At 49.7% G+C, this 16,192-nt stretch overlaps 1 long non-coding RNA gene across 2 annotated transcripts; it reads right to left on the minus strand.

The window, feature by feature from the left end:
• Positions 1 to 1,784: 1,784 nt before the first annotated feature.
• On the minus strand, positions 1,785 to 3,750 carry LOC127472739 (uncharacterized). 2 transcript variants are annotated; one of them, XR_007905147.1, is made up of 3 exons: positions 2,026 to 3,750; positions 1,876 to 1,950; positions 1,785 to 1,800 (listed from the first exon to the last, which is right to left on the minus strand). It is a non-coding gene; the product is annotated as an uncharacterized LOC127472739 (long non-coding RNA). The 2 variants fall into 2 exon arrangements; XR_007905148.1 differs by lacking the exon at positions 1,785 to 1,800 and adding an exon at positions 1,810 to 1,825.
• Positions 3,751 to 16,192: the final 12,442 nt, after the last annotated feature.

Raw genomic sequence — 16,192 nt, forward strand, 5'->3', positions numbered from 1 at the left:
AGTGAAGGACTGGATTCCAAGAGGTTGTGAGGAGGGATACAGCTCAGTTACACACGTGTTCTTGTTTATATAATTCTTTAGCAAAATTCACTGGAGCTTTAAAGAAAATAAAATTCAATATTGATGGCAACAAAAAGTAAATTTCTATAACATCTGCATTGGAGAAATACGATCATGCTAATCAGAGCACTGGATTGGCTACAATTACAGCAGAAGGATTTCAACAGAAAGGAGACAGTTTTTTTCCCCAAAGCAGCAAGTCCTCTGTAAGGTGTGACAGAAGTAAAAGGTTCTGCTCCTACACGAACCAAGGCTACAGAGTAGCTCAGTGTGACCTCATTACTGCAATCCACCAGTGCACTGCCTCCGTCCCTCCACCACAGACAGCACTTTCCTCTGCTCCGAGAGGGAACAGCTACCCCCTGGAGTTTGTACCACAGAGCTGCACTGAGCACTCACACACAAACAACAACAAAGCTTGTCAAGTCTCGTGGATGCAGCTGACAAACACTGCTCGGCCCATCCTCGGAGAGAAGCAGGGACACGTCACCACCGCTGAACCGAAACGGCTGGAAACGGCCAGAAATCCACTGCCTCTAGTGCAGTGCACTTGTTCTAACCTTCCAGTTGAGCAAACCACCTTCATGGCCTGGCCAGGAGAGCAGGACAGCTCTGGTATCGGCTCCTAGACACAAATGAGGAACCCAGCTACGAGGGAATTGCACAGCAAAACCATATTTTTATTTCTGATATGGTCCAGTGTGCCTTCTAATTGCATAAAATAAGAAGGCACTCACACTTTTATCTATCCATCACTTGCTCAAACAACAACAAGATCCCGCAAGGAAAGATCCTGCATCTGAATTCCATCTGTCCTTGAACTCTCTGCACTTCTCTGGAAATGAGCCATCCAAGATACCTTTGTTTATCCCCTCCGCAGAGAAGCTGAGAACTTCTTATTCCTGAACATCTTTATTGTCAACATCACCCTGGTAAGAGCTCACCTAAGACAGAGAGAGACTATTAATGTCTCATTTTACAGACTAGGAGCAGAAAATACAGCCCAGATTACTGTTCCTGATCCTTTTACCTGGCCCATCATTATCAGACACAAAACACCAGAGAGGGAGCTCAGCACTTGTACAAGCTGGGAAATGCAGAGAGAAGGAGCAAACAGCCGGAGCAGTGCTGCCAGGAGGAACACACCAGTTCCTCTCCCGGGTTATTTGGCTAAAGCCTACATCCTCTTGTCAGAACTACCCAAACATGTGGGGATGGATCGCCAGCGCTGGAAGTAAAAGCCAGTTCAGTGGCTGTTCAGGTGTTGATCTGGAATTACCTGTGGACGCTTACCTTGGCCTCAGCATCCTTCCCCCCCACTGAGTTCCTCTCCCCTCATGAACCCCTGGGACATTTCTGTCCTAAGCCTACCCAGCAGTCAATCCAACCAAGAGGGACGAGGCTCCGGTCGGTTTGAGCGCCATCCCTTCCCCTTGGCCACGCAAAGCCATGTTTTCACAACACGGGGGTCTCCAGAGCCCCGGCCCTCCACGGGGTGCCACAGAAACACCCACAGAGAACAAGGCACCAGCACTGCTGGCCCCCCCTTCCCGCTGCACCACCTTCCCACCTGTGCTGCAGAGCGTCAGGCCCAGGCACCGCACACCAGCCGTGCCATCCTGCCCCAGACACAGAATGGGGCACAACTGTGAGCCAGGGCAAACACACTGGGCGTGACCAGGCTCGGCACCTCTGCCATGTGCCAGGCTCGGCACCTCTGCCATGTGCCAGGCTCGGCACCTCTGCCATGTGCCAGGCTCGGCACCTCTGCCATGTGCCAGGCTCAGCACCTCTGCCATGTGCCAGGCTCAGCACCTCTGCCATGTGCCAGGCTCGGCACCTCTGCCATGTGCCAGGCTCGGCACCTCTGCCATGTGCCAGGCTCGGCACCTCTGCCATGTGCCAGGCTCGGCACCTCTGCCATGTGCCAGGCTCCGCACCTCTGCCATGTGCCAGGCTCCGCACCTCTGCCATCGCCCCAGCTCCGCACTGGTGTGGATACGCCTGGAACAGCAGCCAGCCAGAGGAAAGCCCTTCCAGGCTCTCTCAGGAGCAATTGGTAGGGACTCTCAGCAGGGTACAACAGTAAGGGCTCATTTGATGTTTTCCCCTCTGCTCGTTCAGCAGCTAAAATCAGCACCAGAGGGGAACTTCTCTGTGACAGGAGGGATCACACTGCTGGGCAGATGGAAAGGGACAGCAGTAGAACTCAGGTCACATCTCAGCTCCCGTGCAACGCAAGCAGTGGTAGGACGGCACACGTCAGTTCCAGTCAGGGTAGTTTATATTTATTAGTGCAGAAGTGTAAAAATATTTGGTGGTGAAATGAACCCAGCGGATGTTTTTGCTGGCAGGAGCCCGGGAGTGACAACTGCACTACTGGTTGTGAAAGAGCAACAGCTGAGCATGTGCTGAGGTTGCTTTTGCACTGACAGCAAGGCATCCCAGGCTCTGGGATTAATTGGATTATAGTGGCTTTCCACTTCCCACCCAGATCAATTGGCATTGGAAGGAATCCACTTATCACCCTGCAGAGTGAAAGGCTGAAGTGAGGAACTCCAATACCAAACCATTCACGGGAGTTTAAGAGCCTTCTCTCACCCAGCCCCTGCCTCTAAGCTCCTTTCTTCCCTGCTTTCCTGTGTTTTCACTATGCTCAACTTCTTAGGCAAACCCATCAATTAATATGACACAAAATAAAACATTTCTGGGAAATTTCCATCCCCACCTCCTCTGCAAATATAAAACAAAGAAACCCTTTTAATCTTCGTTTTATAAGAAATCAGAAGGAACATGGCCCACAAAACCAATTTCCAGCATAACTTGAAGTCCAATTTCAAGAGCAGTACGAAAAGCTGCTCTCAAAGTCCATTCCAGGAACCCTGTTCGAGAAGCTGCTGTCCCAGAGAGATGTTACTCTGTCACTGCAGGGGTGTCCCTTATACAGTTGGAAATTAATAGTCAGCAAATGCTTTGATCTTTCCTTTTAATTTTTCTCAGAAGTATGTGATGACTTTCAATAAATTCCTTTGCTTGGAACTCCCTGGCTCCACACTACAAATTCAGTGCATTTGTCAGCATTTGAGGGGGCACAGCCATACTGGTGACATTGCTGACAGATATTCCTCCAGTCCAGACAACTTTTTAGAGCTGGTAAAACAGACCCTGGGCTTTGGCAGAGCAAAATGGGACTGAGGTAAGTAAGAAGTTACTATGCAGTTTTTCTTTTGACTACAAAGACACAAACTAACGCAAAGTCATTTCGTTTTTGCCCTGTATAATAAGGGAAGGAAACGGAAGAGTGAGTGAGGAATAAAGTAGCAGTAAGGGGTCACGCCAGGAAATGAAGTGCCTGGTACCAAAACCTTCACTAAGAACGCAAATACGGTCTGTCTATTTTACAGTACAAACTTTCTACACCTCAGAGCTGTAAAACTCATGGAGTCACTGAGGCACCCACGATGAGAACCTTCATCACAGAATATCTAGAATATCAGACAGAGAATGCAATGAAACCAGGCCAAGTGCACATCAGCTGCTTTGCTGGGATGCCGTGACACATCACATGTTAACGGTGTGTGTCCTCTGCAGGCACAGTGCTAAGGCTTGTTTTCCCAAAGAAACAACACTCTCAAAGCTTTGTCCTGCAGAAGTTGATCCCAACTAGGGCAATCCTCTGCAGGTCTGTTTGAAAAGGTGTTTAATACAGCCAAGATCTTCCCACATTCTCAAAGCAAACCCCTGTGCAAAGCTGCCACACCACACGCGGGCAGGGCTCAGCCTCTGAGACAAGCTGGGTTCATTTCATCAGCCAGGGAGAAAAAACAATATCCCCACTCAAAACAATGGGTAAAGCAAGGTTAGGGCTGTCCTTGGTGTGACACAAATAACAACCTGCTCACTGTCCTGCCAGGGAATCACATGCTACCACCTGCTGCAACGTTCTGGCCAAGCCCTGCTCTCTGATAGGAAGGACCCGACGATTCCCACGGAGTCCACAGCCTGCACCTATGTAAATATTTCACTCCAGCACTGAGCTCTCTATCAATTATACAAAATACTCTTTGTTATAGCATCAAAAGCCATCTATGCAGCCATCAGCCAGCCATAAAACAGATGCTGCGGACCATTCCCTACCCATGGACCTCATCCACCGGCAAGAAAGGACTGAGGTTCTGGTAGCACATGGTACTTCTCTTCCATGACCACCCAGGGCATCACTGTCTCCTGAGCTGGTCTCTGGTGTAACTGCTTAGAACTGAATTAAATACCCATGAGATCCGAGGAAGCCAAGCTTTGTGTCAAGCCCTGCACGAGATCCCAGGGCTGCTGGAGAAGCAAACGCTCCTCCTTACACCCCCAGCCACTTTCCCCACGTGGACCATGGGCCTTGTTTTGGGAACCACTGCCACTGTCAGATTTTCATGAGGAGACAACTTCCACTTAAAACAAATTCTCTACAAAGAAAAGCCTTGGCAACCACCATTTAAAAAAAAAAATTAGAATACTCTGGAGAAGAAACTCCCACAGAAATGCTTTTCAATGATTTTGAGGTGCAATATTTAAAACAAACATTCATATCAAGCCACAAACTTTATGGGACACAAAGTCCTTCTTGGCTATCACTAGAGCAGCAAATCAGTTGCTACAATACAACACAGAAGGTGGTAAACCCTTTCCTCCAGGCACCTTCTTGTTTGCTATGGCAGGATTTAATACACTGTTGATCAGATCAAACTCACACAGACTTGATAACAAAGTGTCTGCTTTGCCACCTCCTGAGCAGGAAGGCTTGTGCCCTAATGCCACCTGGCAAGTCTGTGCCCCAGGTGACACGCGGCGTAGGGCACACCTGGAGCACACCCGGGGGGCACATTCCAGGCTCTGGGTGGCCAGAGGCTGGCACTGGCTGTGTGGGACCACCCCAGCCCTCTGGTTGCAGCAGCATCTCCCCCCTGGCTGCCCGGCCACCAGCCCTCGCTGTCCCCTGCCCGGCCACCAGCCCTCGCTGTCCTTTGCCCGGCCACCAGCCCTCGCTGTCCCCTGCCTGGCCAGAGCCTTGGACTTGGATGGACTTCACGTGCATCTCCATTAGTCACCCAACACAGACCTACAGCTGTTATTTCACCTTTTTAATCACCTGAGCGTGTCACAATCTTCCTTTTCTCTGATGTTTGCAAGCCAGGGGTGTGAGGCCGAGAATATTTTCCAGGAAACACAGGGATACTCAGACATGGCAGACTCTACCTAGGCAGTGCAGGAGGGCTGGAGAAACTGCTTTTCCAGTCCCACAACTGACACTTCCTTTCCCACCTTCCCTTCTGGCACCTTTATATTCAATGCATTTCCCTGCAAGGATTTGAACCTTAAAAAGCATAAAAACAAGTCAAGAAAAGATGCCATGAAAGAAACCAACACTTTCCTTGTCAAGGATTACAGCAGAGCTACGCAAATGAAGCTGTTCATAACAACTGCAACACTAAATCCTCTGGGAACATCCACAAAACATCCAGGGATCAACTGCAACCAGCAAAACATGGTTGACAGCACAAAAAAAAAAAAAAGGAAAAAAAAAAAGCCAAAGCAGAAATGGTACATGGAGAATACAAAAACTTGTGCTTAGCTGTGTCTTTTGAATCACCAAGCACACAAAGGTAAAAATGCAGTGTAACAACCTGTCACTGTTCCCTCACTGTGGATTCGGGGCTGTTGGTTTTACCCCAGCAGCTGCACAAAGAAGGGCAGGATGACACAGAGCACATGAAAGGAGCTGCCACCCGGAAAAGCCAGTACTGAACATCTTCAGGCCCAACTGAAAAAAGACCAGCCAGAAAAAGCCCTAAGCTTAAAGGCCTCCGAGCTTAGGATGGGTTAACGTGGGTTACTCAACCAGGAGTCTAAAAGCTATTTTTTATAAGCCTTGTATACACATCTCTGTGCCCTGGGACATATTCAAGTGCCAGTGAACATTCAGTTTATGTTTTCTTTTTTCTTGTTTACATTTTTAAGAATTTATACTAGTCATGTTCATTCAATCAGCTGCCTGCACTGCATCTCACTGTGTGACATGGGTTTTAACAATCAGAGCTATTAAACATTACTCAGAGCACTGAACAGTAACCAGAGTTTACTTATTAAACCCACGGTGACAACCAACGCTGATTTCCATGAGGAAAGCAATTCAGGTATTTTTCCACATATATAAAAATGGGTGCATCTCTTCAAAGAGCAAACAATCCTGGAGAAAGGCTGGCAGATGGGAAAGTCAAAATTAGACCCAACTAAGATAAAAAGAGAAAGAAATGATGAAGCTGGAAAACCTTTCCCAGAAAAGCTCATGGAGGTTGCTCTATGGAAGGGAAGGCATCCAAGTTTCCAGGCACTCCCCACCTTCCAGAATTCACCTGTGGTTGATATTCTTCTCCTGGCAGGATTTTTTGAGTGGGACTGATTTTTCTGTATTCTCCAGCAAAACAGGCTCTGTGCCATTAGTTGGCCTTACGGAAAAGCAAATAGATGAATACATATGACTTGACAAATGCTGAGAGGAAACATCCAGAGATGGGGAGAGGGGAAAGAACCCTCATAAAGATCACGTACAGTTCATTTTTGGACTCTGCAACATGAAGCCAACACTGTTACTTCAACAATACCCACAGAATCTTGAAGGAAAAGGAAAAGCGGAGGAATGCTCTGGAAAAGTCACAGCTAAGGGGAGCACATGCAGCATATCTTTACAACTGAAAAGCACAGCAAGGGACTGCCTTAACCATGGGCTCAAGAGCACCTCCCTTGGCCCCTGCAATACTCTCCAGAAGCCTCCAAGGACACCGGACAAAGAGAGGTGCTTCCCAAACTGAGCTGGGTCACCTTGACTGAAGCACAAAGAAAGCTCTTTTCACCTCCACAAGGGACAAGCTCCCACCACATAAAGCTAAAACCAGAGGTGAACAATCCCTCCAGAACGGCCACTTTCCAGCAGAAAAGTAGAGAATTCTCTTAAAAGATTAAGGTTGATTTGTGTGATTTTTTTTTTTTTCTTAATAGTCAGCATTGAAACCAAGTTGTTCGCGAACAGGCAGCAGTTTGTGCTTCCTTGTCCTGGACTGTCTAACCAGCTCATGGAGTCAGGTTTCAAGGATGCCCTGTCTGTAGAATAATGTTTAAAGCACTCACATCCTCATCTTGGCTGATCAGGACATCTTCCAAACATCTGCAGGTCTTGGTGCAGTGCCCAGGAATCAGAATTATTGCTGAGGAGGAGAAATGCAGTACTGGAGTAAGACAGGGCCATACCTGCACAGTCCCGACTCTTATGCAGACATGCTATTGCTGACAGCATTTCAGAACTGGACAGGAGTCAGCGCTGTAGAGCGGGGAACCCCAGGCCTGCTTTTAATGATGCTTTTGATTACAACCCACTGAAAAGAATCAGCTGTCAACACCCATCCTTTCCTTTTGTGTCATTCACCAAGTGGTTCATTTCAGAAGCAGAACTATTCCGGGTTTGTCAAACCACTTTTTCATAGAATGCCTTTGGAGGATTACAAATAAACAGTATTCACAACTTACTTTCATAAGTTTCCTGTGAAAACTTACTAAGGATGAACCCCAAGTTTATTCCTCTGAACTACAAAAAGAAGTTTTGATGTTTTTAGAGTGTTTTAAGAACTGACTTGACCTCGGGACTCAGTTAGGAAGGAATCCCACCATGCTTTCCCTGGAACTGGAAACAGGGACAGTGGCACTACACTCCTCATGTGGAATGTCAAACGTTGTCCTACTGAGACTGGCTGTAAAGCCAGGCAGGAATTGCTAATACTTCTCTGTTCTGAGTCTCTGGATTTAAGCAATTAGAAAATGGTAACCAGTTAATTATGTAGGGAAGTGTAACATTGACTGCCAGTCCCCACCGGTTAGTGCAGAACAATTAACCTGCAGAGCAAAGCCCGGACCTGCATTGCCATGGGGGAGTGACAAACACACCCTGCCACAACAGCAACAGCCCAAGATAAAGCCTCCAGCCCAGTTCAGGGCCCCAGCACACAACACACCAAGAGCCAGCCAGCCACTGTAATTCTTCAGAACCCGACACTTACTTTTCCCTAATAATCAGGGGCCTGGGGACAGGGAGGCTGCTTTCCCTTTCAGGGCTGCTGGCTCTGTGTCCTGCCATAGTGCTGAGTTACAGAGTCAGCGACTGCACCATGGGAGCAACAGGAGTATTCAGGAGTAATCAATTAGAAGGAAACAAGTTACAGGCAGGATTGAAGAGACAGAGATGCTCCCCCCAAATCATGCTTTCCTTGTGAACTTCAGAATTTCTTTCACAAACATTAACATAGCCCTCCAATAATGCTCTCCTGGGGGGAAAAAACCAAAATAACAGAACCCAGTAGCTCTTTTAGAGAAGAAGCGACTTCTGGAGGGACAAGAACATCCTTTTGGAAGCACTGCCTGTTTGTTACCCAGCTCAACTGACACTGGAGTGCCAGGAACATGCTCCACTGCTCCAAGCCAGGCTGAGCTACAGAGACAGGAGCTGCAGAGCTTGTGCTCTGCAGGAACCACCTCAAACAGGGGATGCCTAAACACCTGGCACTGCGTAAAACGCAGCAGAGAACTCGATGTGCATTCCTGGAAATCATTCAAAACTGCACGTTTCCAAGCTCTTTCAGCCTGCATCAAAATGTTAGGTGAAAAAATTCCTCGACCATTTAATTTTTCCAAGTGAACAGAGGGTTTACAGGAACCTTCTGGGGTGGGAGAGGAAGGGACAAGGCAAACCTGACAGTTTTAGCAGTAGAAGTCAGCAAACAAACAGGACGAAGCTGGGGGAAGAGCAAGCAAAAGTTCAGGCCCTTGCTTCCTCAGTCATGAATTACATTACAAGTAAATCAGCTGCCAGGAAAACACGTTAAGCTGTCAGCCAGAGCCAGGGCAGAGAAAACCACTCTGCAAAAAGCACATCACAGTGCAAAATAAAGCTTCTCCCAGCGGAGCTCTCAGTGGAGAGGGCTGGTAAAGAATCTCCCAGCTCTGGATGAGTGCAATCTCCAGCAGGGCCCCAGCAACTTCTCAAAGACTTGTCACTCACCCTGGGATACTCCTCCAGCTCGCAGCACAGCGCTCAGGGGAGCTGCATTCCCCTTCTGCAGGTGCAATTTTACACATGGAAAATGAATTCCAGATGCAAAGCAAAGTACTTGTCCATCTCCAGAATCCCAACTGCAGTTTGAGTGACGTTTGCCTGCTGAAATTCCCACCTGCAGTTCAACTGGGGGTTAACATGCATGGGGGGAGCCCTCTCCTCAAAACCTCTGCTGAGCCATCTCATTGTGTCCCACTGCCACATGCACAGTGCCACGGGGGGCACGATGACATAAACCTGCACCTCGGCCTCGGGCAGGGCATTTTAGGTACATAATTCATGTATGTCAATTATTTGTATAGGTAAAAATACTTCTCCAATTCTAAATTAAATGTAAAGAGAACAAAAAACATCTGGAAATGTCTTTTGTGTACTTACAAATATGAAATTTTGAAGGAGTATGAAATCTTTGGGGATGCCAAACTCTTTTCAATTCTTGATAAATCACATTTCCAATTACCTTCCCCCCCCCCCCAGTATGCACAGCACCGGAATCTGAGGAAAGCTCAAGATACACAACTTGTGTAGAAGCAATCAAATGTCCCAGCTGGCCCTGAGGCAGTGCAGTGAGCTATGGAGCATGCACTGTGCACCATACCCAGGCTCAGGGCAGTTCAGCTCCAGCATCACTCACTGGCCAACACTTGCCGAGTCGATGCCCGAAGCTGGGGGTGCACGGGAGGGTGGGAAGAGACAAAGTCAGGACAGGTGCCCCAAACTGACCAAAGGCATATGACACGGTGCTCAGCATATAGAGCTGCAAAAAGTATATGAAGAATGAGAAGGGGGGGATGTTTGGAGTGCTGGTGTTTGTCTTCCCACGTCACTGTTACGTGGGATGGGGCCCTGCTTCCCTGGAGATGGCTGAACACCTGCCTGCCCATGGCAAGCAGGGAATTGTTGGGTTTTCTTTGCTCGTGTGCACAGCTTTTGCTTTCCCTATTAAACTGTCTTATCTCAACCCACCCATCTCCAGTTTTTGCCCTTCCAGTTCTGTCCCCGATCCTGCTGGTGGTGGACTGGCCAAGTGGCTGCATGGGGCACAGCTGCTGGCTGGGGTTACACCCTGACTGACAGGTTAAACTCCTCTTTTTCATTTTTCACATGATGAAGGCAAAGAAGAAACAGTGAGAAAAACTTGCTACTAGCACTCATAACTGCCCCAGAGTAAATACAACCTGACTTTTGTTTTACATACAGGAACACTACCAAAAACACAGATAAATCGCTATACAAAGGGTCTCTACCTGCTGCCATCTGAAGATCAATGGCAACTGGCAGCACTAACAACTCCCTGCAGCTCATGAAGCTTCACTTGCCATATTCTGTGGTGCTCTGGAGAGCAGAGGGATGCTTCAAGGGTAGTCAGGCTGAAAAATGATAGCTGTAACACAGAGAAACACATCCCAAGTTCTCCTTGCTGGAGCTCTTCCTGCAGGAAAGCTCTGTTTGCTCTGAGCACAGGGAGGAGTGAGGTAGACACACACAGCCATTGCAGTCTGCATCTCCTTTCCCCACCTGTTTAAGAGTGCTCCTGTCCCAGCACATCCCAGCCTAGCCACGCCTGACTCCACTGGAGCTGCAGGACAGCACATCCGCAGGGAATCAGACCCTTGGCACACACCGAGCAGGGAAAGGGGTCTCACCCTGGGGCACCAGGGGCCAGGCTGGGCTCACACACCAAGCAGGAAGGAAGTTGTTTTTTCCCCAGCTACCAGGCAGACTGACCCCCAGCCAGCTGGAGCAGCATCACCCAGCTCAGGTCACTGCCTACTGTCATCATCAACCATAAATCACGGGCTGGGAACAGCAGCAAGGCCGCAGGCACCTGGAGCTCACCCAGACCGGGCCTAAAGATGAGCCACCAAGGTGCCCAGCTCAACAGCTGGGTGCTTGTAGTGCCCACAGCAAACCACCCAAGGAGACCAGGGCAGACCAAGGGGATTTCCAACGTGCTCAGACCATGTGCTGGCTGCATGGAGACCTGGAAAGCCCAGGTAAGGCTTCCTGCACAGCCATCAACACCTGCCAACACCCACAGAGCAGCCACAGCCCCTATTTATACACAGGAGACTAATGCTGAAATCTCCCTAGCCCAAACACTCGGGTTTCTAAAGGCTAAGGGGAAAGCTCTGCTTCCCCAATGTGCAGCTACATTCTTTCCAAAGCCCATCCAGCCAATTAAAAGCAATTTTCAAAAATTTCCTAGCCCTGTTTCTGGTTAAAAAAAGAAAATTGCAACACAGCATTCCAGTTTTCAAATGGCATTAATAGGATCAAAATGGATCCCTGAAACGTCACCGTTGGTGACAGCAGAGCAGAATCCCACCCAGACACAAGCAGTAAATGAGCAACTCTCAGCAATTACAGCATTTCTGAAAGCATACAGCAGATAGGCAAATACTGAATAACCAACACTTGTCTTGAGACAAGGGAAGAACAAGTAGTGTTAAATCAAAGCCCATGTTTGAAAGTTGGGAGATTATTTTTAGTAGTCTGTAACTCTAAGAACACACGAGCAGTTTAAGAGGTATAATTTGCTTTAAGTGTAGCACTTTTCAAACCAAGTCAATTTTTCAGGCTGAGGTTGTAGCAAGGCTGGTCAGGGGGCACCTTCAGCCCAAAGAAGCTGCTGCTGTTCCCAACACACACGCCAGACTGCAGCAACAGTGGCCACTGCTTGCACGTGGGGCTGAGTTCCAGAGGAGAACCAGACGTGGCTGCCCCTATATTCTTTGTTCAACTATTCCTGCTGCTTTGGAAAGGGCTCTGTTTTGCCAAGTTTTCCTTACACGTGCCTTTAAATCAGCACTGCCAGATGCCTCACACAAAACCTGCAAGCCAACCATCTCCCAGACAGCGGATTTCACCAGGATTCTCTCTTCACTCGCTAGTACAGGTGCTAGAAACCACTTTTCAAAGCACATCGTGTCACTGGTGGCCAGAGCCAGTTTCTCCTTCCCTCTCTGCCCTGGCTCAGCTCAGGACATCTCCTGGAAGGTCAGGGGTTCACAGCCTTTTTGCCTGCTGGCAGCACAGAAGTAAAACTACACCAGAACTTGCTCAAAGCAAAAGGTATGAAGACTTCTAGTGGTATCGGGTGCTTTCACATGAGTTCAAAGGAAAGCGTGGTATCTCAGAGGGAAAAAGAGCATCTGATGTACCAAGGAAGATCCTCAGCAATAGCTCAATTAACAGCATTGCCTTTTATTCTACATGAGCTCAGACGAATGAAGATGCAAACCAGAAACACCCCCAGCTGCCGGCTGGGAACTGTGACGCCAGCCACGCTCTGCGGGTGTCTCGGGGGATTCAAACGGCCTGGGGGTCACAGAAAGGCTTTCTGCACGGAGACAGAACAGCCAGGAACTGCAGCTCCTTCCCAAAGCCCCTCTGTGTGTCCAGCACAGCTCCGTGGGCTGCACTGTTCATAGCACCCCTCCTGTCAGACACCCGGCATCTGTGAACATGCCACTGACGGAGGCCACCTCAACCACTGGCCAGCAGTTCCCTGCCTTCCTGCAGTTCATGTGCCTCAGGAGCCCGGATCCCTGCCTTCCTGCAGCTCCTATGCCTCAGGAGCCTGGATCCCTGCCTTCCTGCAGCTCGTGTGCCTCAGGAGCCCGGATCCCTGCCTTCCTGCAGCTCGTGTGCCTCAGGAGCCTGATTCCCTGCCTTCCTGCAGCTCGTGTGCCTCAGGAGCCTGATTCCCTGCCTTCCTGCAGCTCGTGTGCCTCAGGAGCCTGGATCCCTGCCTTCCTGCAGCTCGTGCGCCTCAGGAGCCTGGATCCCTGCCTTCCTGCAGCTCGTGTGCCTCAGGAGCCTGGATCCCTGCCTTCCTGCAGCTCGTGTGCCTCAGGAGCCTGGATCCCTGCCTTCCTGCAGCTCGTGTGCCTCAGGAGCCTGGATCCCTGCCTTCCTGCAGCTCGTGTGCCTCAGGAGCCTGATTCCCTGCCTTCCTGCAGCTCGTGTGCCTCAGGAGCCTGGATCCCTGCCTTCCTGCAGCTCCTGTGCCTCAGGAGCCCTTCCTGTGGGCATGGGAACCCCGCTGGCGCTCAGCCTGTGCCCAGCAGCAGCACAGCCTCCCTGGCACAGGTTGCCAACAGAAACCAGCGCCCAGAAGCCCGGGACTCGTGCTGCCCTGATCAAAAGGTGAACTTCCCATCTATTCCCACAAAAATCACCTCCTCCAGGAAAGCTGGCAGACCGCCGAGTTTCACAGCCCCTAACACCAAGTCAAGCAGCCAAGTGCCTGGACACACTCCCCAGGTACCAGCAGCCCGTCTTGGCTACAGTATGTCCCTCCTGCCTGCACAGACCTGGCAGCACACTCCTCCTTTGGGGGCCCCCTCCTTTGCCCCATGGCTGGGAACCCCGGCCAGGAGGAATTGGTTTGCCTTGTTTTTTCATTCATTCTGCTGAACCTGCTCACTCACTGGGAGACCGAGACAGTTTAGAAAGAGAGAATTCTACACTGATCTCTGACAAAAAAGAGTTATTAAAAAGGAAACAGCCATTAAACCAGCCACTCCCCAGCTCACAGCCACCCTGGTGAGCCAAAAGCCCGGTGCCAGGTCACCCGTGGTCCCTTGCCACCCTGGGGACATCCCAGCCCTCTGCCAGGTACCTGTTGCCCAACGGCCCCGCGAGCTCCAGCGGTGCCAGGGCCTAGGCTGCAGCTATTCCCATGGGGCTGGGCCTGGTACCCACTGACCTTCCAACCCGAACCTCTGACCTGCCCGTCCCTACAGCACACCTGTGGCTGACCCTGGCTGGCGCCACCAGGTCTGGGTGCCCCCCATGCTGCCCTGCCTTGGCACAGGCACTGCCGACTCCTGCTGCTCCCTGACGCCAACGGGAAATCATAAAGGGCAATTTGCTAAGCTTGGAAGGAACCAAGTGTTAAAGATCTATTAACAGTTTTAAGGGATTCACCCAAGGTGACAAGAGACACCCGTGGTCGGACAGGAAAACCAAAACCAAAGCTGAACCTTTCCAGCTGGGACTCCAGTACATCCCTGTGCCCTCCCCCCAGCTCCTGCATTAGCCTGATGCCTGCAGAGCTGCTGGAGGATCAAACCACAGCGGAATCGTGGCTGCAGACTCACTCAGGGTAATTACTTCGTTACAAAACAGTTCCGTGGCATTTGAGACTGCAGATTGGAACACGATCTGTGCAGTTCGTTGTGCGTTTTTCCTTTTTTTGGTATGACCTCCCTACACTCCATGTGTAAACACAGCTCATTTTGTGCATTTCTTAAACAACTGTCTAAGACGTGTCTTTTTCACAACAAACATCAGTGGTCTGGTAGCACCTGCTTCCCCCAGCAGTAGTTGATGTACGTCTTTGAAAGAAAGGATCTCAACAAGAAACTTTCCAGTACTAGGAGGTAAACTCTAAGCTTCCATCTGTGCCTGTGAATGCCATGAGTTAAATCTCTCAGAACTACATCAAGCCTTAAAGCAGGCGCCAGCAGAAGCTGCCTGTTCAGGCAGGCACGCTGAGGCACGACTGCTCCAGTTCACCGTCTGCACCCCAACTCCCACCCGAGAGGAGCTTTCTGCCAACACACACACAGCAGCCACCACACAAGCAGGTTCTCTGCCCACCTGGTGACTGCCACAGGAGCAATGCCAAGGGCTGCAGGACAGGGATGCTGCTGAGACACTGGGGTACTGGTGTCCCTTTAGCAGGCTGCACGCCAGCCCTGTCCCACAGATGGAGAGCATCTTGGAGTCCTGGGAACAGCTCACGGCCTCTCCAGGTTCCTAAGCAAGAGATGAGACCAAACAGTCCAAAGTGTCTTCTTTTCCAGCTGATGGTAGTCATCTTGCTGGAAATTCATCTCCTGTCTCACTCCCCCTCAGCCAGGAATCCAGCATAAACACCTTGCAAACCTGCACTTTTACTTTTTTCCCTTAAAGAATGCAGTATTCGATGAAATACTTGTGTAAACAAAAGCCTTATCCCTGGCTATTAAACCTAAAGTCCTCTGTTTTGTTAAAGACATACCAAAGCCAAGTCCAAAGTCCCCAGAGAGGCCTGCAGGATCCCCAGAGTGATTAACCCCTCTGTCAGAGTGCCCTGACCCCCAGATGGATCAGTGATTTTCTGCAAGTGTTTCTTCAGATGTTCTGGCAGCACTGACAGGCTGTTCTCACCTGCAGCAGTGGAGGTGCTGTCTGGCCCGGGACACACACAGGTTGGACTCCAGGATAATAAAAGGCCCTCCAGCCTTGGAAAAGCCATCTCATTGCTTATCTCAGTGCTGCCCACCTGCTCCAGACAGCAATGCTGACCACAGCTATTTTACAAACCCCTTTTTAAGGTCATTTAGAGGCAAACTCTGGCTGCGGCTCCCAGCACAGTCATTCTGAAACGTTGCTATAAAAGAGATTACTCAGGAAACCTGAAAGAGCCCTCAGAAACTGAACATGAAGGCCCCAAATCCTTCCCCAAACACCAATACGGCAGAGCATGCGAGAGAGAAATCCTGGGCTCTCCCTCTGGAGAAAGAACTGCTGAAAACCACGTCAACTGCACTTCTGATTGACGAAATGCTGATGTTCCTACCGCTCCAGAGCACAAGGCAGCAATGCCTTCACGACAAAACCATGGAACCTAGAACTCTAATCTTAGCAGACAACAGGATAAGAGGACCACGCCCTCAAAGAATATAAATCAGCAAAGCTTCTGGGCAACAGCTTCCAGGTCTCCATGTATTCGCAGGCACAACCTGAACTCCAAAACTGTGCTTGCACCCTCTCCTGCTGGGCTGAACCCACAGGCAGCAAGGTGTAGGTCTGAGAACACATTTCCCATGTTCTGCTCGCTGCCTCACACCAACATCTGACCTGGCAGAAGGCAGTCATTTTGAGACTTCTTCCACAACATTAGTGTGCAGGAGGTGCAATTCCATATTTTGGCAATATATCCCGCCTAGTACAAATGTCTGGTCTGCATCAGAACAATGCAGAAAA

Source organism: Manacus candei, unplaced genomic scaffold (assembly GCF_025592945.1).
Source record: "Manacus candei isolate 608988 ecotype Guabito, Panama unplaced genomic scaffold, ASM2559294v1 h1tg000031l, whole genome shotgun sequence".
Taxonomy (NCBI): Eukaryota; Metazoa; Chordata; class Aves; order Passeriformes; family Pipridae; genus Manacus; species Manacus candei.